We start from the raw sequence: 26,107 nt of genomic DNA, 5'->3' as shown, positions 1-26,107 counted from the left end.
GGTGTCCTTGTGCAGTTCAAGAATCAATGTGTATGCAAACACTCTTTTCTTGTATATCCTTCCTGTTGTTTCCCCACCTCTGTAAATAATTCACACTTGAACTGTTCATTATGTATAAAGAAAAATTAAGAGAAAATTCCAAGCTGTCAGGTCTGCTTTGATGCTCAAGGGATTCCTTAATTGCCATCTGATCCCTCTGAGATACAGGCAAATAACCTACATCTCAAGTACAATACACCATCATTCCCAATTGTATATATTATTTTATGAATTTACACCAAGTGTGACAGTTTCAGTGCATATAAAAAAAGTCATGATTGAGTAGCCCTTGAGACCCACCCTACATTTTCCTTTCATGAAATTATTGCAATGAGAATACACAGCAATATTCTCTTCAGGCTTTCCAAAAAAAGGATTTTTAAAGGATGATTTCAACCACAGAAAGTCTCTGCACAGCACTACTTTATTAGTTCTCTAGCACACTTTTATCAGCTTCCTCCTGAGAGCAACTCTATTACCATTTCTCTTTGGAGAAGCACAACCTTTCCTTATAATCCTGAGGTCACCCAGCGCAGCTGAGTGCTCAGCTGTTAGGTGGTGTCTCTGAACTGAGTCCATACTTGGGTATGAAATAACCTTACCTTTAGTGACTGGCTGGTTTGAAAGTGCTTCCTTCTCCACTCAGTGCTGGGTACATCCCCATCAATGTAGGTAAGCTTGTAAATTTATTCTCACACTTAGTTGCAGATAAGGTGCAATTTGTTTCAGTAGGACGGGGATTTTCAAAGTGGAAGAAAGGCTGAGTAAGGGTGAGCACCTCTAGGGGACAGGCCTTGTGTTCCCCTCTCTGGCTGTCTGCCCACATAGCTGCTTCCAGAGGTGGGATATATTTCCATTTGTACTCCCTTCCTCGTTCCTTTCCATGGATGTTGTCGTACCACCGTTGGGTTTTATCTCCTGCTGCTATCAAAGGCTGTGCTGTCTCAGCTCTAGACTTTATGCAGTCTCTTGGCTGTCTAATCCTTTAGGCCATGTATATTTCTCCCTTGTTGCTTTTGATTAGGTAAATTTTACTGTTCTATTATTGTCAATGCACTAAACTGAAGATGTCATTCTAATGGGGAACAGAGAAGGAAAAAGAGGAAATTTCAAACTTTTAAATCCTGGGAATATATCTTAAAATTTGTGTTTAGGATTCTGAATATTTTTGACCTTCTAGTATCTTCTGAGGAATTAAAGACAATCCCAGTCCTCCTTCTGCTACTGCAGTAAACTTACCCAGTAGTGAATGTCTGGAATTTCAACAAATGATTTGATCCTCACTTTTCTTCCTTCTTTATTTCTCAGAATAAGAATATCTCATTTGGAATACACTATCTTCATCACCTCAAGATATTGTAATATTGGTGAATGCTTCCAGGTAAAATTAACATTTTTCCTATTTCTCTGTGCTTTAAAATTCAAAGTATTTACTAATCTACTTGTTAGATAGTTCTCAATCTTTTTCAGGGCACTTTTCTTCCTAAATTTCTCTAAATCAGAGGGATTAATTTCAACTCTATTTTTTTCCTTCTAGAAGGTCTGAAGTTTGCAGTCTTGATAAAATAATTCTCTATCCTCTTCACTTTTGCAATCCAGAAACTCTATGTAAATTACAGTTTAGATAACTGTGTTTAAATCCTGTGCTTGACGTAATGCCTGTATTTTCTGTAATGAGTAATTCCAGATTTTCTACCTAACAGCTCCATGAGGTAAAGTGATACAGTTCTGTACCAATTCATGTGCACCATTTCCTCTTCTTTTTCACTGTTTCCTAAGTAATAATATGCAAGTTTGCCTCAATAGCCCCATGTATATATATAAAAGAACCCTCATTTTAAAAGATCTCTTATTGATAATGTATATGAGCAGCAATTTTATGCAGCTCTGTTTTCTATTTTCACTTGAATGCTTTGATGTTTTTTACATTTTTCAGATTGTTTGTAATAGTGCTAACAGAACACTTCAAGCTCCATGAAGAGTCAGCCTGAGGGTCTTGTGGCAGCAAGCCTGTGAACTAAAATTAGCACACTGTGAAGAGCATGCTTGCCATCTTTTAAAACTATGGTGAACCATTAAAAGTCAATGTCAATACATAAGACATTTGTAAAGGCATCACTACATTTTAGATCAAACCCAGTAAAATATTTCTGGCATAATTATACAGTCTTTTAAGGCTTGAAAGTTCATTTCAAAAGAAATTCTTAGTAAATCCAAAAAACCATGCTTAAATTTAGATTAATTATCATTTAATTTGTGTTCTTTTTTCTCTCCCAAATATTATTCTTGTCCCTCCCTTATATTTAAAATAAAATAAAATAATACTTTAATCCATGTAGTCTGACATTTTTCATTGTTGCTTTGCATAATTTTTCTATCAGAAATAGATGCATTTTTATTCTTTCAGTGCAAAACATATATAATCATTATACTAATTTTGAGTCTTCAGCCAATTTATATTTTTAATCTTTAATCCATTCAAGCAGTATAATTGGTATATCAAATTGAGTCTAAATTTTAAGTGTTCATGGTTCATAAAAATTCATTACAAAATGTTTTTAGATCACCTAAGCTGATGTCAAAGTCCCATTGACCTCCTATATTCAAAGGTCCCTAATCTGTTCACATTTATCATACACTTTACTTTATATTCCTTTTAGAAAACAAAAGTATCAGCAGTATTCTGTAGATCAGCCAAATGAAGGATCAAGGTTGTACCAATCACCCAAAATCTTTCTATGTTGGGTTTTTTTTGTATGAGATATGCCAAAATGAACGCATTCTCTGCTGCAGAGAACTTCTTAATCACAACTAGAAGATTGCTTCAGAACCACAAACTAAGTGATCAATGTGAGCCTTAGTATGTTAGCAAGATTAAGTTTCTGAGAAACTGGATTGTCTACATAATATCATGTGTTAAATACCTCTGGCAAATATTTTCTCTCTGCTTGTGACTAGTCTCTGATAGTAAAGAGGACGAAGAAAAACATTAAATAAGATCTATTTGACCAACTTTTCATCAAGAGGAAAAGTATTTCTCAAACTTAGAGACAGATACAGAAAGCCTTTAAACAGGAAATCTATTTACAATAATAGTATTTATGCAAATCAGTGAATATCTGATTCATCAGTACAAACATAAACAACTGAAGATAAGAGTAATAACAACCAAGGACTCAAATCCTCTTGACCTTTACATATTTTAATTCCCAAACTGCAGTGAAACTTACTTTTAAATAAAGAAATTTAGTCTCCTTGGACAATTTCAGCTGAAAGTAAGACCAGTTCCAAGCACTCCATTTAATATCTAATTACCTCACAGCTAGGAAAGTGCATCTTATTTCAAGGTTGAGTTTGTTTAATTTTAATTTTCAGCCCCTGGAACTTGTTATATGTTTATCATCAGCTCTGAAGAACTCCTGTTCAGTAATATTTTTTTGCAATGTGTTCCTTTGTTTAGGGATTGAGTCATGTCTTGAACTTCTGTTTGGTAACATGAAATATTTTAAGACATACCAGATCTATTTTTCAGCCCAAGGACCCTATGAATCATTCTGGTATTCCATATTTCCTTTAAAGAATGGACATAAAAATTAGATACAACATGATATTTTCAATTGCTTTGGTACAAAATGACCAAAGTAGGAGCACATTCTACTCCTACTTTTCTGTATCCAGCAATCTCATTAATCTTCATAACATTAAAGTAGAAACTTATGCTGAGATTGTTGGGTCTCTTAGCCACTGCCTTCCAAGACAGTCTTTCATGTTGTACTTATTTGATTTTCCTCAGTGGAACAGTTTGTATTTAGATATTATTATTATATTATATTATATTATATTATATTATATTATATCATATCATATCATATCATATTGTCATGTCATGTCATGTCATGTCATGTCATGTCATGTCATGTCATGTCATGTCATATATATTATTCAGAGTTGCAAGAAAAGCCGTTTACTTATGGAACTTAATAAATGAGAGGTGTTGAAAAGTGAAGAATTTGTGAGTGCTAATTCTTCCTTCTCCCCCTGTGTATTACCTAAGCCATTCCCCCTGTGTATGACCTAAGCCAAAGCTTAGTGGTAGTTAACTCCATGGATAGGAATGTCCTTTCCCATTAAAGTGTAATCAAAAGGACTTCAGAGAGAAAAATATTAGGGGCAAGGCCAAAGAGCAAGAAAGAAGCATTACTAGGAGAAGGTGAAAGTGATTCATGTCTGTGAATTAATCTAGTGACACACACAAAAATCTTCTGTATTAAATTTAGACCCTCTCATTGTTATTCTATGGTGTGAGAGCCCAATGAAACTCTGAATTTTAACTGGGCATAAATATGTACTTATAAATAAGTATGTATGGGGTTCTGCTACCTCTGGTGGTTACTGTAAAGGAATGTCCAACTTAGATCCCATAGAGAAGCAAACTAAATGTTACTATTTGCTCAGGATAATTCTCAGCTACTACTTGATTTTCAAACACAAAAGGGATGGCTAGGAGAAATGTATCAACAACCAAATAATAACCAAGCTTCTCTGAATTTCAGCTTCAGAACTGGTGTCTACCCAAACCCTAAATGCTCTGATGTCAATAGAACTATCAAATTCCTTTTGGAAAATGCTGCCATGCAAAGCAAAGCTATTGGTACATTTGTGTATAATAAGGGAGCAGAACACCAAAACTATGATATTTTGCAAGTTAAACAATAAGCCACAGTGACCTTTCTTCTAGGTCACTCATTTCTTTTTCAACCTGGTTGAATTTAAAATGAGGGGAGCATGTGGAAAGGAGGCAGGATGGAACTGCTTTTGAAGATGATACTTTGCATTGATCTGTTCATCAGAGATCTGAAAGAAAAAAATCTGAGTTACTCTTTTGTATCCTAAAGAAATGTTGTATATTTCGCACTGATATTTAAAGTATTGTGTAGTCTAAATGACATTTTTGGCTAAGTATATATATGTATATTCATTAATTAAATTACATGAGTAGTTGAAGAGTGATTTTGAATGAAAAACACAATTGACAGCTTGTGGGGAAATCATGAGGTCCAGTCAAAGTTAATAACACTTGGTAACAAATATCTAATAAAATTGATTATGGGTTTAAATAAAGTCTAGGTATAAAAATATTTTTGTACAGATATAAGTGTTCTGATCTGTGCATCAATGTACTGATTTGTGTTTAAAAAATTCATAAATGGTAAACATTATGTGTATCCACATGTAATATGAAAAATAATTTAAAAATATTTTTAATATTTCATGAAATATTGATATACTTGATTAAAGTAATATAAATTATTTCTTGTTTTAATATAATTTAACTGAGAAAGTATTTTGTACTCGCTATCTCTGAAAAGACAAGAATTTCATATGACCAGTTCAGGGTTTTCCATTTATCTGTTTGTTAATAATATTGATATTAATCTGGCAGCAAACTACCATTTTGAAAACAGCAACTGATGTCATAATTGTCTTGGAAAAATTAAAGATTAAAGATGATTTTAAAAAAATAGAAAACAAAAATGTAGCATAGCTTTGAGAACAGTATGACAGAAAAATGTTGGTTTTTTTTTTTTTCTGTGCCTTCATCTCACATTTTTTGGTTCTTGTTCATTTCTTTGTTTACAAGGCCATTCACACAGAGTTATTCTCATAAATCTGCCTCCAGTACTTGATTTTTAGCTACTGAGTTGGCATAGATGCTATTTACTTCAGTGTTGCTATTCAACATTTCTGAAATTACATTCTTGTTAGATTACTGGGATTTTTAGATTGCATATATTGTGCAAGTGTGGCCTTCATAGATACATCTTCTCGACTAAGAAATGTCAGAAGCAGGCAAAGTGACTGATAGCTGGGAAAGCATATGTGTAGTGAAACAAGGTAAATGAAAAAACAAAACAAAGCAGAAATCCAGAGTCAGTGTATCCAAATGGCAAATGGCAGAGAGAAGCTGAAATGGGGGAAGGTGAGAGTGACAGTCAAGGTCCTAGAGAGACATATGGTGCACCCTGTAGTTTTTTATGGAGTAAATTATGAATTGAGTATGAATTAAGAGAGAATTAGAAAAAGAAAATGAAAATCTTGTGAATAAAATCCACTAAAGATAGGTTGATAAGATATCACCTACCTTACCTAAAGCCCTAAACTGGTATAATACACAATATGTACAGTGGGTTTTATATGTGGTGGAGAAGGAATATGAAAGTCCTTTGGGTTACTGGTATGTGGGTAAAGGCCAGAAGTGAAATACAAGGATTTTCCTCTTGTTTTAGTGAGGTAGGCAGGGCAGAGGATGCTACCAGAGATGTGAGAAGAGTGGAAAAAACAGCAGTCTGGTTTATTTTTTCACAAACTTTTGTTACTTTGGCAAGATCATAATAATTCTATCAGGTTCCTGTTCCTTTCAGAGTGCATTTGAACTCTTTTACCCAGTCAAATAAGAATATTTTAAATTTCTTCCCTTACCAAATATCCCTCTAAGCTATTTTTCATCAGTACTTCTGAAAACAGGTTTTCCAGATTGCAAAGATAAACTGAGTTCTTTCACAATGTAGCTCTGGATTAATTTGTCCTTAAATTTTCCAACTAAAAGTTTAGGAAACACTTATTGAAAAGGAAACTATTGAAGGAGAATGAAAAGTTATCTTAAGGGACCTGTAGACAGATGTGTGACAGATTATTTAACTTATTTTTAAAACACCTTTTGCATAAACCAAATGTCAACCCTTATTAGCTGTAATTTCATCACAAATTGATTTTGTTAGTTTCTTTTTGTTGGCAAGGTTTGGGCTTTTGTTTATGATTCTTTAAATTTATGTTGGAATGAATCTGTGAGCTAGAAAAAAGAAAATGCGTGTGGGATACTTCTTTTATTTGTTAAATGGAGGCTTCTTGCAAGAGAGTCTGAATACCTGTAGTTACAGTAGCTATACAAGAGCTTATCCCTCAATTGGGGTTTGAAGGCTGATGAGTTTGAAGACACCTTCAAGGCCATCTAGTCCCACCCCTCTGCAATAAACAGGTGAGTTTGTTTATGCTAATACCTCCTTAACCACCTTGCTAGGAAAAAAAAAAGAACAATTATTCTGATACTAAGCCTTTGACATAATTATTTAAACATATTTAAAATATATTCTGGTATTTCCATAAATTTAAATATTTACTTACATTTTTAATAAATAAGTAAATCCAAATCTATTTACAAGAATCACTACTTACCTAATTATTTATTTTTCAGTCATTTCCCCTCCTATATTACCCTTTGTGTTTCTCAGTGTTCATCTCTCTGCCATACAGCTATGTCAATTGTACTGCATAAGAGCACAGTTACTGAAGAATTTTCCTTTGATCCTTTTAACACACTGGAAAAATGTACATTCCTTCCGAGCAGCATAATTGCCTTTTTTTTTTTTTTCTCCTCTGCTGAATGTGAGAAGTAAAGCTCCTGTAGTTTGAGCAGTTGACAAAATAAAGAGGAAAAGTCTATACATCTTTTTCATTTTCCATCATAATATGAGTATTATTAGCTGAGGAGATCATATAACAAGGCCTGCAACTGCCGAGTAAACTCGATCCCTCTTAAACAGCATATCCCAGTGGAAGCAGAATGTGCCAATTAAATGATCATCCCAATTACAAGAGGCTCATGGGGATACATTGTGCTGGTGTGGTTTATAATCGCTTTCATTTCATGGATTGATTAAAACAAGAACAGTATCAGCTTCCCATCTTGATTACCTAATAGAGATAATTTATTTTGTATCCATACAGGGATTATCTCCTGTATCTGTGAAAAAAATAGTGGAACTGTTTGTACAGTATGTGCCAAAATAAAAAATAACATTTTTATTCCTATGTGGCTCAGCTGAATTGTTTATGGTTTGATGATGAAAACTCCATTGTCTGAGTAATGTGTTTTACTATCAGGGAAAGAATTAGATATTGAGCTATTGAGCTCTGTCTTCGTCCCAGAGGAATCAACTGGAAGTATTGACTCTTGAACTGAGAGCAAAGCTCAACACATGTTTTAAACACAGAAGGTGAAATCAATGAGCTGAAATCATCAGACTTCAGTGGAAACAGAAATTTATTTAGAAAAAGGGGGTGGCGGGGGTGGGGGGAAGAAGGAACATTTCGCATAAAACTAGAAATAAACCAATCCATCTTGTCCTAAAATCAGACACCTGCCTTTAGAGAAACTTGGAAGAACTGCACACTCTTACGGAAAAGGTAATTTTTTCACTGTTAAAAAAATGGTAAAGAAGAGAATATTCACATGAATATAAAGCTGTTTTACTGGATTTTACCTTTTAAAACCCAAAGATTTCCTGGCCCCCTCAAAAAAACAACTCAAAACAAACCAAACAAAAAAAACCCCTCACAACACACATACTTTCATATACTTTCACAATTAAGCTAATTCAAAGAGCAAATTTTGTCACAGAAGAAGCAAGTGTGGTTGAAGCAAACTAGTTATGTTCTTGAGTGCTTCTGGTGGTATGTCACTGACTTTTTAAAATTGGCTGAATCCAGCCAAAGGGTGCAGTTATTTTTATCACTCACTTCAGGTGTTTCATCAGAGTGTGATGAAGAATATCTGAAAGAAATCCCTGGTTCTTATAGAGTTAGTAGGTGACTCCAAGCAGCTAAATTAGATGTCTTAAATTTCAGGATGTGATTACCCTGCTGAGAAACAACAGGGAGATATGCATCTGTATTTTTTACTGATTTACGCTGATACTGATACTGTATCTTTGTATCTGTACACTAGATACTGAATTCCAGAAACTTAAATCCATGCATCAGAAGAAATTTAAAAAATAAAATAAGTATGGTATCGGTCTCATTTCTCTACCTTCAAAATTAGCCAAGAGCTATTCAGAATTTTCTACACTCACAACTTGACATTTTTATTTTGTTTTAATGGAATACATAATTTCAATTTCAGGCAGTTTTTATTTTAAATGACCTTTAATCTGGTCATTAGGACCCTTATTAAATCTACCATTAATTCCAAGATCTTTAAGGTTTGAAATAAGAACATATTTTATTAGGTTAAACATGGGTCTCGGATCTTAAACTTACATTTAGATTTGAATAAATTATGTCAATGTGTACATATGAACATCTATATGTATGTGATAGTAACTTTCAGATGACTGCACATAAACTTAAAAAGGATAAGTATCAACAGTAAATACAAACCCATATAAGTAAAACAGAGCAGACCACTAATGCCTAAAGAAAAAATATTTCCAGGTCAATTTCAAATGAGGAAAATGCAGTAAATTGTTGTAATAAGGTAGGAGTGATGCATTGAAGGAGAGGTCCTGCAAAGGAGAGGTTCTTGTGCTGACATGGCTGAGAATGTGCAGGCTGAATATGCAGTGAGCATGTAGACAAAAGAAAGGTGTAGATGAAATTTTTGGATTCAATTCTGCCTACAAATTGTCTTCTCATTAATACAAGACTACTATTCTATCCAAACTCCGTAAAAGCAGAGTTCCTATTACCCATCCTCACACATTTACTTGCAGGTAAGATTCTTCACTGCCACTTACCTTATCCTTTCTACATATACGTATAATAGATTGTCAGGAGTACTTTATCTTTCTCCTTTTTCTGGATCATCATTAAAGGCTGCTGTACCTCCTTTCCTAGCTTTCTATCTTTTCCTTGGCTTTTTAAAAGTAAGCTCCTTTAGGAGACCCTCCTGTTATGAGCAGGAATCCAAGAATAACTGATCTTATGTTTAGCCATCAGCAATTTAATGTTCCTTTCCAGTCCCAGGGGCAACAACCTGTTTCTTTTATCTTTTATATTTTATCTTTCTGTACAACCACTGCTTCTAGGACCATTTTTCTAACATTGCTGCTTATCGTTGTATAGCCTTCTTTGGAATGTAGTTTGTTATCAGTTAAATACAGCTCCTGGAATTTCATTTTCTTTTCTCTTCAGGTATCAGAATCTAGTGAAGTAGTCCATTACAAGGGTTTCACCCCCACAGTAAACTTCTTGGCTTTCATGACTCTTGATGGGGAAATATCCAGTGTACTAAAAGTGCTACTGCCATTGCTGTTAATGGGAAAAGTGAGATGCTTTCTCACACTTCACATTGACAGTTCACCCTGTCTAGACCCATGTCTAGGACATGCTTCAGGGCAAAACTTAAGTTGTAAATCATTATAATTGACAATAACATTTAAAATAAATGCATTTATGTTTTCTTAAATTCAGCTTAGAGTGATTGATTTCTTTAGATATACAAGAAAGGTGAAAAAAATATTATTAGAAGGTTACCAGAGAAAAACTTTGCAATATCTACTTCTAACAAAATGCAATTTCTAGGAGCAACTAATGGCTTCCAAATTCCTAGGTCAGTATGCCTGGTGCAAACTTTTCTAAATATTATTATATCTTTGCAAATTTAGATCCAGAATATTAATATGCACAGATGTAATTAATTACTCACCCAATATTTCACAGAATCCATTATTTTTTTATAATTTTCAATTGCAAACATTTCTGTTTCAGGGTGGAATAACATTGCCTTTTGCTCCTTAGAAGGTAGAGTTTACAAAAATTAACTCCCTTGCTTAAAGAATGGTGTGGGTAACACCAAGGCCATGGGTTTTATCCCATATGGGCCATTCACTGAAATTTGACTGGATGATCCTTGTGGGTCCCTTTAAACTCAGAATATTCTGTGATTCTGTGAAAATAGTTTAAAGAAAATATTTTACAGTATTGAATGGACACAGATGTGGTTTGCTTTATTTTTCTGAAAAGAAACAAAACTGGAAAAGTAGTTCTAATTACTTTCAGAGTATTACTACAGAAGGTGTGACATCCAGCTCCAGAAATGCTCTCATAGATGTGCTTAATATTAAGCATATGATTTCTCAGAGTCTCAAAATTAGAGTCTTGTTAAAAGTTATTGCAACACAAGCCCTGCTAAAATGCCAGCAAATTATTAGCAAAATATCTGTTGTCTCTCTATATGCCTACTTCTTTAAGAGCATTCAGTGCCAGCAGATATGTATGGTATTGCTAGATATGTAAATGGTATTTTTCAATTCAAAATGCAAATAGAAAGTCATGACTGTAAGGCAGAAAACTGTAAAACTTTTGGAGAATTTCTAAACTAATATGCCATCATTTTACATACTTAGGTGACAAAAATGCATATATTTATTACATTAAATGTACTTACTGAGAAAAAAAAAGCCTACAGCATTTTAATTTTGGAAACTGTTTACCTTATATTCTCCTACTTGCTATTTCCTTACTACAGTAACAACCGTTCAAATCCATGACATTTCTGGAAAGAAAAAGAAACGAAAAAAATATAAAATAATTTAAAACCTCTGTCTACCCTTTTTCTATACAGAAATTTGCTTTTTAGCTAGAGTTAGATGAAAACCTCATGGAAATTGTTTACTTGTAAGAGAAATTCAGGGCTTAATGTCTTGGTTTAGGAATGGTACTCCCAATTTAGTTCTTCCACTGAGACCTTCCAAGTTACACAGCTGATCACTCACTCATCACCCACCCCACCCTCTTCTTCCTCCCCCTCTACCAGTAGCCAGAGAGGAATATTGGAGGCACAAAAGGCAAAGATCATGGGTTAAAATAAGTGCTATTTCCTGGAAACAGCAATGAGACAAGAAAATGTGCAGTAAAAGCAACAAAAACATTAAAAAAGAGGGAATTATTCACACGGTAAAATGCTCACTGCAAAGTCCAAGACAATGAGCAATGGGCAGTAGGTTCCCCACCACACTTTGTTCCACGAGAAATGGTTGCAGTCCTTCCAGAAGTGAGAGAGAATCTCTTCTCTCTCCCCCACCCCAGCAATGATGTAATGTGGTACCAAATAACACAATGTCTTGGCCATGTCCACTCCTGCTGATCTGGGCCTGAACCAGGACACTTAGTAGCAGTAATTTGGTGGCAGAATAAATCAGAAGTATCTCTACTGAAATCCCTGCAATTACATTTCCTCTGTACTGTGGAAGTGATGAGAAAGAAAGAATATCCCTATAGAGAGCACAGAACCACCACCAAGAAAGCAGTGCAGAAATACCTAATGGATGAGACATGGCAAGAGCATGGTTTGGCAAACCTCAATTATAGGGCTTGTATAGAACTTGTTCATATGTCTGGAGGTAATTCTTTGTATATAGGTGACTTCTAATCAAAGACTATATTAAATGCAAATCAAGTGGCTTTTGATTTTCTAACCTTATATTTACTACAAAATTAAGAAATATGTTCAAATGTGTTCCATTATGTTTTTTAATATACTTGGGTAGAGGTTTTGTACAGTCCTGTATGACTAGAAAATGCTTGTACCAAGAATACTGGGGATATTTATAGAAACTGGAATGAATTCATCCAGAATGGGAAAACCCTATACCTGATGCAAATACTCCTGCTGAATGAAAAGACAGAGGGAAAAATACATGGAAGAGCATCTCACAGCTTGGTGATTAATAGCTAAAACAGGAGAACAAGGAGAACAAGGCCATTTCCATTGTGGCTCTCTGTCAGAATGTTAAAAATGTTGCACAATGCTCCTTTTGTGTTGCCCACTGGGGGCAATGAATGCTATTCAGTTTTATGATTGTGACTGTTCATGAAAAAAAAGAAAAGTTGCATACAGGAATACTTATAGAAATTAGCTTTAAAAGGATTGTGTTGCCAGTCAGAGGAGCCTGAATAGGCTGGAGAAACGGATTGATAGGAACATTATGGAGTTCAGCAGGTGACAGTGCTGAGATCTGCACCTGGGGAGAAATAACCCCATGCACCAAGATAGGCTGCTGACTGACTATCTGGAAAGCAGCCTCTAAAAAAACAGACCTGGTGGTCCTCATGGACAACAGATTAAATATAAGCCAGCAACCTTGTAGTATCCTGGGCTGCATTAGGAAGAACACTGCCAACACTTCAAGACAGATGATTCTTCTGGGTCAGCCCTGGTGAGACATATCTGGAGTGTCAGGTCCAAGTTTTGGCTGCCCAGTATGGGAGAGACACAGAAGTACTGGGGCAAGTCCAGCAAAGATGACAGAGTGGTTAGAACACTTCTCTTATGAGGAAAGACTGACAGACCTGAGATTGTTTAAGCTCCATCAGAGAAGGCTCATATCAGGAGGATCTTATCAGTGTGTATACATGCCTGATGGAGTCAGTAAAGAAGATAGGGCCAGGCTTTTCTCAGTGGTTCCTTATGAAAGAACAAAAAGCAACTGGCTTAACAGAAATACTGTAAATGCCATCTAAATATTAGGAGAAAACTCTCTTTGATGAGGATGGCTGAATACCAGCATAGGCTGTCCAGAGAGAATGTGTGCATATATTCTTTGAGATATTCAAATCCCAGCAGGACATGTCCTTAACCTGCTGTAGGTGGCCCAACTTGCACAGGGGAGTTGGACTACCTGACCTCCAGACACTGCTTCTGACCTCAACTGATCTGTGATTGTGTTACTGTGTGGACAGGTAACAAGGGCTGAACTATTGCTGAAACCACCTGACCCATGGAAGTCGCAGTTCTGAAGAATGCAAACAAGCAGTTGGAGCTGAAAAGTGATTACAGAGGTAAAAACAAAACAAAACAAAAGAAAAAAAACCCAAACAAATAAAAACCCAAAAAACCCTTACAAGTGTGAGTTTTATAAATTACCATCTCTACAAAAAAATAAAATATTTCAGCTTAAAATAGCCTCCATCTTGGATATTCCAACCAAGAAGAGATTAAATGTGGTTAGTAAACATTAGTGTTAGTGCTTTGGAGAATTTCTTTATCAACAAAAAATATGCTAATAATTTTCTGCTACTTTGAAGACAAATATTCATAAGAAGTTGCAGCTTTCTGTATCTGTTCTCCCACTCTTGCTTTGTTATTTTTTCCTGACTCCTAGAGTACCTACTGAATGGTGGAGTAAGCTGGAATTTAAGTTCAAATAGCTGTGCTGGCAATCTGTTTCACTATCACCTGTTCCTGACACACTGAGAGATGAAAGTGATTTATATGGATTTATAATACAACAAAAAATACAACTACCACAAAACTTATGCCATGTTTTTTCTGTACTTCACCCACCTGCTCAATAAGTGGGAGATAATGCTTTAAGAATTTGATGAATGGAAACCAGGTTCTATTTTAGTCAGACAGAGCTTTTGGGCACCAAATCTATGTCATTCCCAACTGTACACCTTCTGGATGATGGATAATGCCAAACTACTGGGCACATTTTATTCCCAGTGTTGCAAAACAGTGATGAGAGAATTAGGAAAATGCCCAGAGATTCAGCCTGCAGGTTTTCCTTTGAGGACTACCCATGCACAAGGAGACAAAGCTGCTGGTTCACATTGCTAACTTTATAATTTCACAGGTATCAACAGATTTACCCCAGATGTTGTGCTGATCTCAGCATGACTGCCATGTCTATTCCCTGCTGTCTCTCTTGAGGTACATTGGTACAGGATTCTATCATTTATATACAGTTATGAAGACAGTACAAGGGCTGTTTTTGAGCCCATGTCAGAGTCAAAATGAATAATCTTTTTAAATCCAGTTAGCAAAAAGCTTTAAAAATGTAAGTCTACTCTCTTTTACCTACCATCTCTCTGTCTATTTTGATGAGGAGGGGGTGTTTTTTGTTTTAAAATGTATGAGACAATCAAATTCACTGTGCTTTAACATATTAAGGTAAAATATTTTTCAGGAAGAAAAAGTCATTGCAGAATGAAACTATGCATCTTTTTCTAAGTGCAGGGAACATTAGGTATGGTATAACAACAAGGAAGTATTATAAAGCTATTTTATACTTTTTATTGTGTAGTTAAAATTTTCAAATTAAGCTGAAACTACAATGTATGAGAATGTGTCAAAACAGACATTGTTTAACACACGCACAAAAAAGACTTCTTCCAAAAGAAAACTAGTCTCAATGAGATAGAGAAAAATAAGATATTGAGTAATAGAATCATGAAGATAGGAAAATCATAGCACTAAATGCCACACATGGTCATTTCTTGTACACTGCCAAGTGCAGGACCCAGCACGTGCTTTTTCTGTAGGGTTCAAGACTTTCTCAGTGACTAGCACTGTTAGTGTGTATGTTAATTTTATATTATATAAATAACATGTAAAAATCCGTAAAATGGTGAAAAATAACCCGAAGCTCACCTCAGGCATACAGTCCTAGAGCAAAAATAGATCTCACTGTTTAAAAAAAAACAAAAAAAAAAAAACAAAAAAAAAAAAAAAAAAACAAAAAAAAAAAGTGTGTGCATTACCTAAAAAAAAAAAAAAAAAAAAAGGATTGTCGCCTTTTTGAATTAAAAAAAATTTGAATTTTGTAAAGAGATGATGCAAACTAGTTTCATTAAATGCACAGCCTTATGAAAAAAATTGCTTTTAAGTTTGTCAGGGTGGTAATTGAGGTTTTTAAGATACACTTTTAAAGACAATTTTTAAGATGCTTTTGGATTTTTTAAAAATTAAGAGTCTGATACATATTTAGATAAAGGGGTTTGGTAGAGAAGCAGAATGGAACCAGTGATTTAAAATATGTCTTGTTCAAATTGAAAAAAAAGAAAAAGGAAAGCTTAATACATCTGCTATCTTGCTAGACTGTAAATGCCAGTCTGACAGATAATTAGGAACAATTTCTCGCGTTTTCACCAAAGGTAAACCATCTATATTTTACTTCACAATATTGTGACTGCACTTTTATTCTATGGATTGATACCTTTAGATTCCTGTCTCCTCGTGTTAAAATGTGGCTAATGTCTAGCATTCTACTCAACAGTCTTCAGAGTACTTGATCCAGGTTTCTTCAAGAGTCTGTGCGATATTCCCCAAAATGTGATTGCTATTCTGTGTAGTGGTTTACCTGAAAAATGTGGAAATAGACTAATGTTCACAAGAGTAGTATTTCTGTAGCTTATAAAGACATATATGTTGCATCCCCTTCGCTGAAGGCTTAGAGCAGACAGAGAGAACATTGGCAAGATTGTCTGTATTTCTGTAATGAGTGCTACTTGTCCCACTACCCTACAATATTTTCATTGCATAAGGAACTCATGAAAAAATTCCAAAAGTCTTCTTTTTGTAAATTAAAATACTTGAATTTTAAACAATCGGAGACCCAGGAGTGACCCAAGAAACCAAGTTATTTTACAGATATAGAACATGCTTAAAGTAAAATAAGCTCTATTAAATACTGAAAGTCAATACCACATTAGTATGGGGCCTTCAGTCAGCAAATTTATGGTACTAATATCCATCTAAATAGTAATGTTTATTTGATGTGAGTTCTGTGACAGACAAATTGGCGACAGGTATGTAACTGCTTAGACTAGGTATACTTTGACTAAATACAGATACATATGCCACATTCTTCCTTTGAAAAATAGAAAGCTCATCTTTCATATTCAATATGCTGTTTTGAATGTGTTCATTAAAGCTAAACAAATTGCTGGTAAAGTTTAGAGCTCAAAGCATTTTTGTTTTCCTTTAGTTATTCAAACCTCAGTTAAGCAAGGAAGGGGAAATTTGTTTTCAGCAGCTTTCTTAGTCTTTTCAGGAGATTAGCTTTAGAGAATGCTTGTTTTTTTAAATCATGCATGGAAAAAAAAAATCCCTCTTCCAGTGCTACATTTATATTGTCATTTTAGATCTCTCTAATCATGTATAGGTGCTGAAGATTATCCTAGTATTCCAGAGACTCCTCTGAAACAAGAGGGCAGACAGCTTCAGGTTTTCCTGGTCAGTGTAAGCAGTTTCACATGTCAGTTTAAGGAGACTGAATGATGAGGCATTTCTTGTTGGAGACCATATGGCTGTTGTTCTACTTGTAGATTAAACAGTGCCTGAAATACTCCTGGGTGCTGAAACTCAATCATCTCTGCAGCTCAGCTGCTAAGGACGTCTCATGTTTCCAATCTGTGTGAACTAGAGGTCTCAAAAATGATTTCTGGATGAAGTTTGGGAGCTACAAGACCCTACTGACCATTTCCAATGCATTTAGCATGCAGCCATGCTCTTCTGGAGGCTAAAACATTTTACTAACATAGATAAGACTGCTTTTTACCAGTTGCACTCAGTGCCTGGGGACACAGCAAGGAACATATAAGTTACTACTGTCAGGTAGTCTGTGGCCCACTTGAGGAAAAGAGGTTTTATTTTGGGAGTTCTTGTACTTTAGGATTTGAAAAAATAGATTATGAGAAAACTGATCTCAAGAGAGAGGTTGGAGAAAGGCAAGTGAAAGAAATAGTTTCTATGTAGAGCTGAACAGTGTGAGTTGAGATGGGTTGGTAGAAAATTGGCTTCAAGAACTGAGGTTCATATAAATACAGTATAATTCAGAATTAGATCTGCTCAGGACCTTTTACATCTCTGTAGTATATGGAGCCTTTCAGAACTCTGATTTTGTTCACTCCCTCAGTGTTTCTAGATGTTGACTGTGCTAGAGACTTCAAATAATGTTGCAAAGGGTAAGATTCAATTTTAGAGAAAGAGTCCAAGTGGTGATGGCAACATTTGTCCTCTTTCACAATCTGCAGACTCTATCCTACCAAAACCAGTCAATTGGCAATTCAGCCATCAGCTCCTAGGGATGAGGTTTCAGCCCCTGATTTAGATCTCTTCATGTTAGTGTGCTGAGGTTCAGAGTAATCTAAGGACCAAGAGAAACCACTGGATTTAGAGCATAGATTTAGAGCATGCACTGCTGGGCATAGTAGGGTTAGAAGTTCAGCAAGCTGTAGTTAGTGCCATGAGGTATGGCTGATTTCACAGATGGCTCAGGGGGATTATTACTGGTGGCAAAATTTCACAGATAATTTAAGGGAATATTAAGGACATGCTGGAGAGGACAATCTGATAAGACCAGAATTACCTATTTGCAAAATCACAGAAGTGGAATATTGCTCAGGTAGTCACAACAGATATACCAAAGTCAGTTTTCTCTGGTACCAAAACTGAGACCAATGGCAAACAAGGAGCACTTAGGAGTAGCTTCTACATTTAGGAAAGGATGAGGGCAGAGAAAGGCAGGAATAAAGTGGGAAGGAGAAAGAATGGGAGGTGGGCTGGGGTGTATAAAGGGCTAGTCAGGTACAATCAGGCTGCTTGTCTGATCTGATTACTACAGTCTGCCCTGTGACAATCTATTGAAGGAAATTTCCCAGTCTGATTTCCCAGATTAAGAATATGAAAGTAGACTTGTCAAAGTTTATGGCTGTAGCTCTGTTTCCTGTGAAAGTTCTTTATATCACTGGTGGAAAATGCAAAAATTTTAAAAGAAGATATTAGTTTTTTTTCAGCTTTTAATCCCTGAAATATATTGAGAGTGCAAATCATCTCTGCTATTTCATTGTCTTCTGAGAAGATCTTAGGACCTTCAGAACAGTAAATTTAAAGTTTCATCTGTTTAAAGAAATAGTTGAAGTACCAAAATTTTTCTTGAAGTTTTTTATCTCCAAAATTTATTTAAGGGCACCTGAAAATCAAGAAACAAAAAAATCTGCATTTTAACTTCCTAGCTGATTTTTTTACTTGGCTGTTCAAATTTTACCCTCTTACTGTTATGATATTGTTACTTCCCTGGTTCAGTAGTTGCCTAACTATGAAAGCCATGATTTTCTAATTTAAAAGTCAAATAGAAGATAAGAATATGCCTGCATTTTTCTGTTATTCTGTATAAAGAAGCTAAGAAAGAACAAATCTAATCTTTTCCCTTCAGATATCACCTTCCTAAATACTCATTTGCTATGTTCAGATTCACTTTGCAAAGAAATAAGCACACTTTTGTTTGTGGAACCAAACCAGACCTCCAAATCTTTAAAGTATTACACATGACTAGTTTTTTCCACCAGTGACTGAAGTAAGGGTGATGAAGACATCATTTGATTTTATGGTTGGAGGGTTCAGTGACCAAATGAACTAGGTACCATGTTTAGCAATACCAGAAAAAAGTATCAGTCCCAGAAAGCCTGATATAGTATCTCACATTTGTTTATTGAGCTTATTGCAGTGGCCTTGGTAGATTAATTCAGGGTAAGCAAGAAATCTAACTCACTGTCTCAGGAGCCTGCACTTTCAGCCACTTAACTCAGTCATCACAAAATGCAAGGAACACAGATATACTTGAATGTACCAGGTGCTCACTGCACACATGGGATTTTTGAGTGTACAATCTTGTCCCAGCAGGAGGTGCCTCCCAGTTATGGATGAAATCCCTCTGAATACAAATACATTAGCAGAGGGTGGCCTGAGTTCCTCTGTCCCCTCCCCACAAGCTACTGTGTGTTTTACCTTAAATCAATGTCTTGACCTGGTCTGCCTACTGCATGAGAAAGAAATTAATTTCTGACCAAAAATGAGTGTTCATCTTCAGAAGCAACAAACATCCTCCTGAAAGTGGCTCCTGGCTGTGTACTAAATAAATGCTACCTCTTCCAGAAGTGACTACTAAGGGCAGCCTAGGAGAGATTTCAGCAGTGCTTCCATGAGCTCCTGGTAGGTTATAAAGACATCTCTGAGCAGAACACATTAGAAGAAAGGGAGTGAGAACTACAAACAAATCCAAAGCTTTTATAAATCCACAGTGCAGAACTGTACTCTACAAAATTATGTTTGTCTCAAATTTCTTTTTCAATTTTTCCCCTCATGTAACTTGAGAATTTATATTTTATCAATTTATTGGACAATTTCCTAATTTCACAAGTAAGTATGGATTCATATTTTCCCATCATTTTTTCAATAAAACTAGAAAAATAAGTCCTTGTTTTAGAATCAATCTAACCTTTTTGTCATTTTCTATGCCAGCTACAGTTACCTTAAAATCTGAAATTTTCTCTGGCTACATGACTTACAGTGCAAGTACTGGATTCCAGGTTTCTCTCAGGAGACACCTGCTTGACAGTGCTTTTGTTGCTAATGGTAGAATTTAAATGTCTGACTGCTCTCTGCATGTAGCTTTGCTGATTGCATTTTGAAACCCTTTTATAAAGAGAAAGTACTTGCAAAAATGTGCTCCTCTTCCCTCCCTATACACACTTTCCTTGAAATATGTATAGTGCTGGGAAAGACACAAATATCTAGTACTGATGGGGGAAATAACTCAAACAACTACAAAATTATGGTTTTAGATAATAAATGGCTACATAATAATTTAGAAGTGAATTTTGGACAGGGTTTGGGTTTTTTTCTATTGTTACAAAAGGAGCTGACATATTGCATTTCAGTCACACAAGTCCAATATTTGCAGATTTTGCCTGCATTATCTCTGAAGATGTCTCTGTGTTTTTGAGGACCGAGAACGTCGGGTGAAAAATCCTGAGGTTGGCAGAAAAGTCAGTCTGAAGCACTTTGGATTTTTTCCCAGATCTGCTGTTTCTCTTTCATGCTTTATAGTGACATCAGCATTTTATACCTCAATATTTATTCTAGGGAGGAAATAATTCTCAAAGCAAAATAAACAATGATATCATTAAACTAACAGTTTTGCCAAGGAAGACAAATAAGAAGTCCCTATATATAGTACATATAGCATGGGCTGAAAAAAATATCTGTTAATCAGAAGACATTTCCTTTTCTTCTTTTATTGAGGGAGAGAGGGTAAAGGAGAACCTTGTGAGAAATTTTATAATTTTTTAAAAATACAAGGTTTCACACTGTGCTTACTGAGTTCTGATAAGAAGTTCCCGAATATGTTGCAAGGTGGCAAAATGTAAAGAGGTGAGTTCTCATCTCGTTCAAAGGCTGATATTTTCTGGTAATGCATATATCAGACCTCCTGCTGGCATTAAAGAACCTAACCATCAAAAAAAAAAGAGAGATAAAACTAAAGTGTCACAAACTTCAGCGTCTTTATAGATGTGCATCAGAGAAATATTGTCAATACAGTAGCTGGAACAGAATTTGGTTCAGTGGATATCTGATAAGTTTTGCTGTTGAGAACCATGAGTTACACAAGCTGGCTGTGCTCAGTGTTTATACCAGAGTCCTGCAAAGAGCTCTCAGAAGCAGAATATGAGTCAGCAGTCCTACATCTTCCTTGAGAACTTCACTGGTGCTGCAGTGTGATGATGAATTGCTTGGCATCCTGTCTAAAATATGACAAAACCAAGTTCCTGATTATGTCTAAATTCTCCACGTTAGTGTACTTGTACTGCAGATGCTCCTTTTGATGTTGCCTATATTTATAAGTGGTTGAATGAATCCTGGTTTGGAGTTTCACTTTCTCCTCCTATTTTATCAGCTCCTTATTAATGTTTTAGTCCTAATTTATTTAACTCACAATACCTGGTATAGACAATTTTGTGGTGTAGAGTTTTCACTTTTGCTTTTATTTTGGAAAATATATGTAATTGTCTTTTTATTCAACCCTGAAAGCGTTAACACAGTAACTATGGAAGGGCAGCCCAGTTTCCATTATAATAGTAACTTCAAAGAGATCAGGGCAGATATTTTGCTTCTATACAGAACAAAATTATAGATATACAGGAAAAAATACTAAGGTAATATAATTTTTATGATTTATAAACCTACTCCCTGTTCCAGTTCTTATTCCAACATATGAATTTCTCTCTATTTCTTTCTCTTCCCTTGAAATATATATTGCTAAAGAAGTTAAAGAGTTACTGAACTGCAAGGCAGTAAATTTAGATTGCAAAAGAAGATACAAGAAAAAATAGCATGGCTTCAGATAAAGGACTGCTTTGAAGTCGACATATGTTCACAAAAATAATTTCACATGCTTCTGTATCCTTACAAAGTCTTCATCTCAGATAAACTAGGTAGTCTCATAGACTGGTTAAGTGAAATCATGCCTCAGAACTTTACCAATGCCTTTAATATGATTATTCTACTCAATATCTGAGATAGGCATATTTCTTTGACTGTAGAGGGAGTGCTTCAGTTCAGTGTCTCAAATTTAAAGATCCAATTACTATTGCTCAACATTAGCATACAATTAAAACCATTTGGAGATTATGCTACCTCGATGAGTGCTGGAAATTGTGCAGCAACATTAAGCTCACTTTAATGACTTATATTTATTTTTATAGTGTTTTGATATTTACTAAACAAACTTATTTTTCACTCTGTCTTCTGATCGTGCTGTCTTGAAACTCTAGTTTTCCTTATAGCTGTGTCTGGACTGTGACATTCCAGGCTATTGAACCAACTCTTCCATATTCAATTTACATCACTTTCCTGGTGTCATTCAGCAGGGATTTAGAATACAGTACAGATAACATATCTGTCCTTATAAAAAGGGAAGGAGAATTTGTTTGTCACTATCCTACACTCCTGTAGATCCAAGAAGGAGTCCAGAGTGAAAACAAATGCATAATATTCCCAAAATATATGAATTGTCTATACTGGAATGAGAGCAGCCAGCATGGGGTAACCAAAGGAAGTTGTGTTTGAATAGCCAAATTTCTTCCCATGGCAGCTTTGTGGTCAGACAAAGGGAAATCTTTTGAAGGGTTTTTCATAAGAGTATTTATTTGGGATGACAGTTTCTTGGAGTTACATTAACAAATTAAAAAGTCAATTATTTGTAAGTTTGGTGAAATTTATTTGGTTTGACAATCTTGTAATTTTCTTGGTTAAAATATTTTCTTTGGGATGTTCAGGTAGCTGAAGACAAATCCTAAGATATTTTGCAGTCATCATTGTAAAGTTACCTAGACCTCAAAATTATCATGACAGCACAGAAATAGTCATTAAACTTGAAGCTCAGACAGATATAGCAGACAGTGCTGAAATTAATACACAAACCAGAAGTAATATGAAGTACCAAAAAAGTAATTAGGAAGAAAAAAATAAAGACAGAACATGGTTTCCATGATTTTGAATGCAAATGCCCTACAGACACACACATATATATATATATATATATATATATATAAGGCTAACATATTTTACTATTAATTTATCAGAATTGTTCAACATAACTTTACACACTGGCTTATTATTATATGCATTCTTTTTAACTGAAGATAAACACTCCAGCCTCATGGGGAAGAAAATAAAAACAAACAAACAAACAAAAAAAAAAAAAAAAAAAAACAAACAAAAAAACCCCAAAAAAACCCAAAAAAACCACAAAAAACAAAAAAAAAAAAAAACAAAAAAAACAAAACAAACAAACAAACAAAAAAATTACCCAGAGCATTAAACTCCCAAAGCATTCTCTTATGGATTCACATCTATATTTTGTTTTGAAGATGTTTCAAGTGGCTGCCCTAGTTGTATTATTTAGAGACTTGTCTTGATTCACATAGTTCTTATGAAGAAATCCAGATTTTTTTGATTTGCATGAAATGTGCCATTAATCCTTCACTGAACAGTCTGAAGAACTGAATCAATTAACAGCAAAATGAATTCTTTCACTGAGTGCAAAACATGACTGTGAACTATAGACAACTGTCTGTGTGCTATAGCTGTGCTTCCAGGCAGCAGTTGCTGGTCCCTGTGCACAGAAGCCAGAACAAGATCTAGAAGAAGGTTGGCTCAGATATGAGAGCAACCTCTGTCCTGTCCATTCAATGATTCTTTCATCTTCTTGCCTCATGGACTTGCTGTGTAAGGTTCAAGCTGAAGTGGGAAAAAACAATGCTGCAGAAGGGTCCCAAGGGTTTCATGCTGACAGGGGTGTTTTCCACTCTGTTGCAACCTTAGAAGCCTGAATTTGACTTTAGCATTCAGAGTCCCTTCTTGCCATCTGCAAAATTCAAAGAAGTACAAAAACTACTTTTCCATAATTGTCTATTTATATCCTCATATTAGAGGCAGTTTAAGATGACCAGAATGAGTTCAACTGTGGTATTCTCCAAGAATCAATTATTCCCCTAACAGAGACCTCTTCGTATGGGTGTTGACCAGCTGAAAATGAGGAGTGGGTTCAGGGAACAAATAGGAATATTGTCTTCTCTGCTTGGGTGATGACATTACATGGCTGATGGCAGTAAAACACAGTAGGTTCATTGGGGTATTCTTTATTGTGGTGCTCACAGCCCTGCAGGTGAGGAAGTACGTGTTGGAAAACCAACCATCTGATGGCTTTGAATCACATGCATGATAAGAACATTTAGTGCTCTTTGTTCTGATTGTCACTGTACCCTTGCATGACAGAAAATAACACTGAAGAGTAAAGATATCTTGGTATTACCTATTATCTTGTTTAGATGGCAAAAAATATTAAAGAGTTAGAAAACAGCTGAGGCAAAGCATCACTCAACAGTTATCTGATGGAAATGTAGTCTTGTTTGATTTTTATTTTCTAATGCTGTCCTAATTGATTTAGCATAAACAACAAATTTATTTTCTATGCACAGTCATATCAGACACAAATATTTCTTTAAATACTGATATATAGAGCATTTATGGATAAGGCAAGCATAAAATCAACTCTTCACAGATGCTTTCCTTTCTTTCTCAGCTAAGAAGCTCTCTCCTTAGGGTATGTCTTTAAAGTACTTCAGAAACAGATAAACTGATAGTGAAACTCTCTTTTGATTAAACATTTAGAATAATATAAATGTAAAGCTGACATTACTTTAATCACAATGATTCCTGAATAAAAACTTTTGACAATCACAAAGTTAAATCCATAAAGAAGTCTCAGGATAGACGTTCTTAATTATTTGCTTTTTTTTTTTCCTCAACCAAAATTAAGTTAGAATGTATTTTACATTGCTAGAATTTTTCTTTATACATGATTGGGAATATTTATGAAGGCTTAATTCACCAAGACTCTATAGACTGTTCTTTAAGATTTTGCAGTACAATAGTACATTCCAAGACATCAGATAAGTATTTGTTTTCATTAAGAGTAGCTGAAAAGTTTAGGTTTCAAACAACCTATCACTTAGTTGTATAAATTATATTGGTTTTATACCCAGAGTTGCAGGTAATTTTGTTCTGAGAAATTAATCCTCTGTGTCTGAAGCTTGAGTTCTAATTGTAATTCTTCTATGTGGGTTGAGGTTTGAATTAGAATGGCATACTGATAGTACAAACTCTCAGCTAGTAGTGATGAGGTAAAGAAAAGTGTCATTCTCCTGAGGGAAAGTTTGCTTCACAAATCTTAGGGGAACTTTGGACTTGCAGTGTGCTGACAAGATCAAGGCAGAATTTCTACTTGAGCTTGGACACCAAGGTAACAGATTTATCTGTTTGGAGGTGGGACTGACAAGTCCATGTTCCTTTGGCTGGATTTCTTTATTTATTTACTTTGTCTAATGGCAAGAGATATTCACCCCTATTTTCATTGCTAAGAAGATGTTGAAAAAGCCAGGACAGCTTGTGCTGTTCGTAGAGATTGTTGCTGACAGTAAAGAAGTCCCTAGTAGTCAAATGGCCTTGGAGCTGAAGTACTAACCAGAAAAAATGTAAGTTATGTACATTACTGTCAGTGTTTAGACACATAGAGTCATGGAATCAAAATCATTATGTATTCTGCAAAGAAGAGGAACCAGCTAATATGGGGGGAAAAAATTCCAGTAAGTGAAAGCTACAGGAAGGAAATAATATGAATCTGTTTAAACAATCATAAAAGTCAGTCTGACACATTAACAAGCTTTGTGAAAGCAATCTTTGACAGGTGACTGAGTTAACTACAGCACAGAACAATTTCACCAGGTATTTTCTTTACCCTTTGTGCTGCCATCCATTTAGCAGAATTATATCTTACACATCAAGATGGGTATTGAGTAAACTGGCACTTAAAGACTAAATAGATGAGGAATAAGAGTGTACAAATTGTAAGTCCACTGTCTACAAGAAGTTATCTGTGCTATGGAAGAGCAAGGCACAAATGCAAGTGTTACCTGCAGACTCAAAGGGAAGGCTCCTGTGGCTCTTCCCTTACAGACAAAGTGTCTCACCCCACTTTTTTTTATTTCACAGGGAGAGGAGGATGAAAGTTCACTGCTGGCATCCTCCCATTTGATGTCAGGAGCTAGTGTCCATTAAATTGGCATTAAAAAAGAACTTAATACAGAAGACTGTATTAAAAAA

Source organism: Oenanthe melanoleuca, chromosome 3 (assembly GCF_029582105.1).
Source record: "Oenanthe melanoleuca isolate GR-GAL-2019-014 chromosome 3, OMel1.0, whole genome shotgun sequence".
In the NCBI taxonomy this organism is placed as follows: domain Eukaryota; kingdom Metazoa; phylum Chordata; class Aves; order Passeriformes; family Muscicapidae; genus Oenanthe; species Oenanthe melanoleuca.
This window is presented reverse-complemented; position numbering follows the sequence as displayed.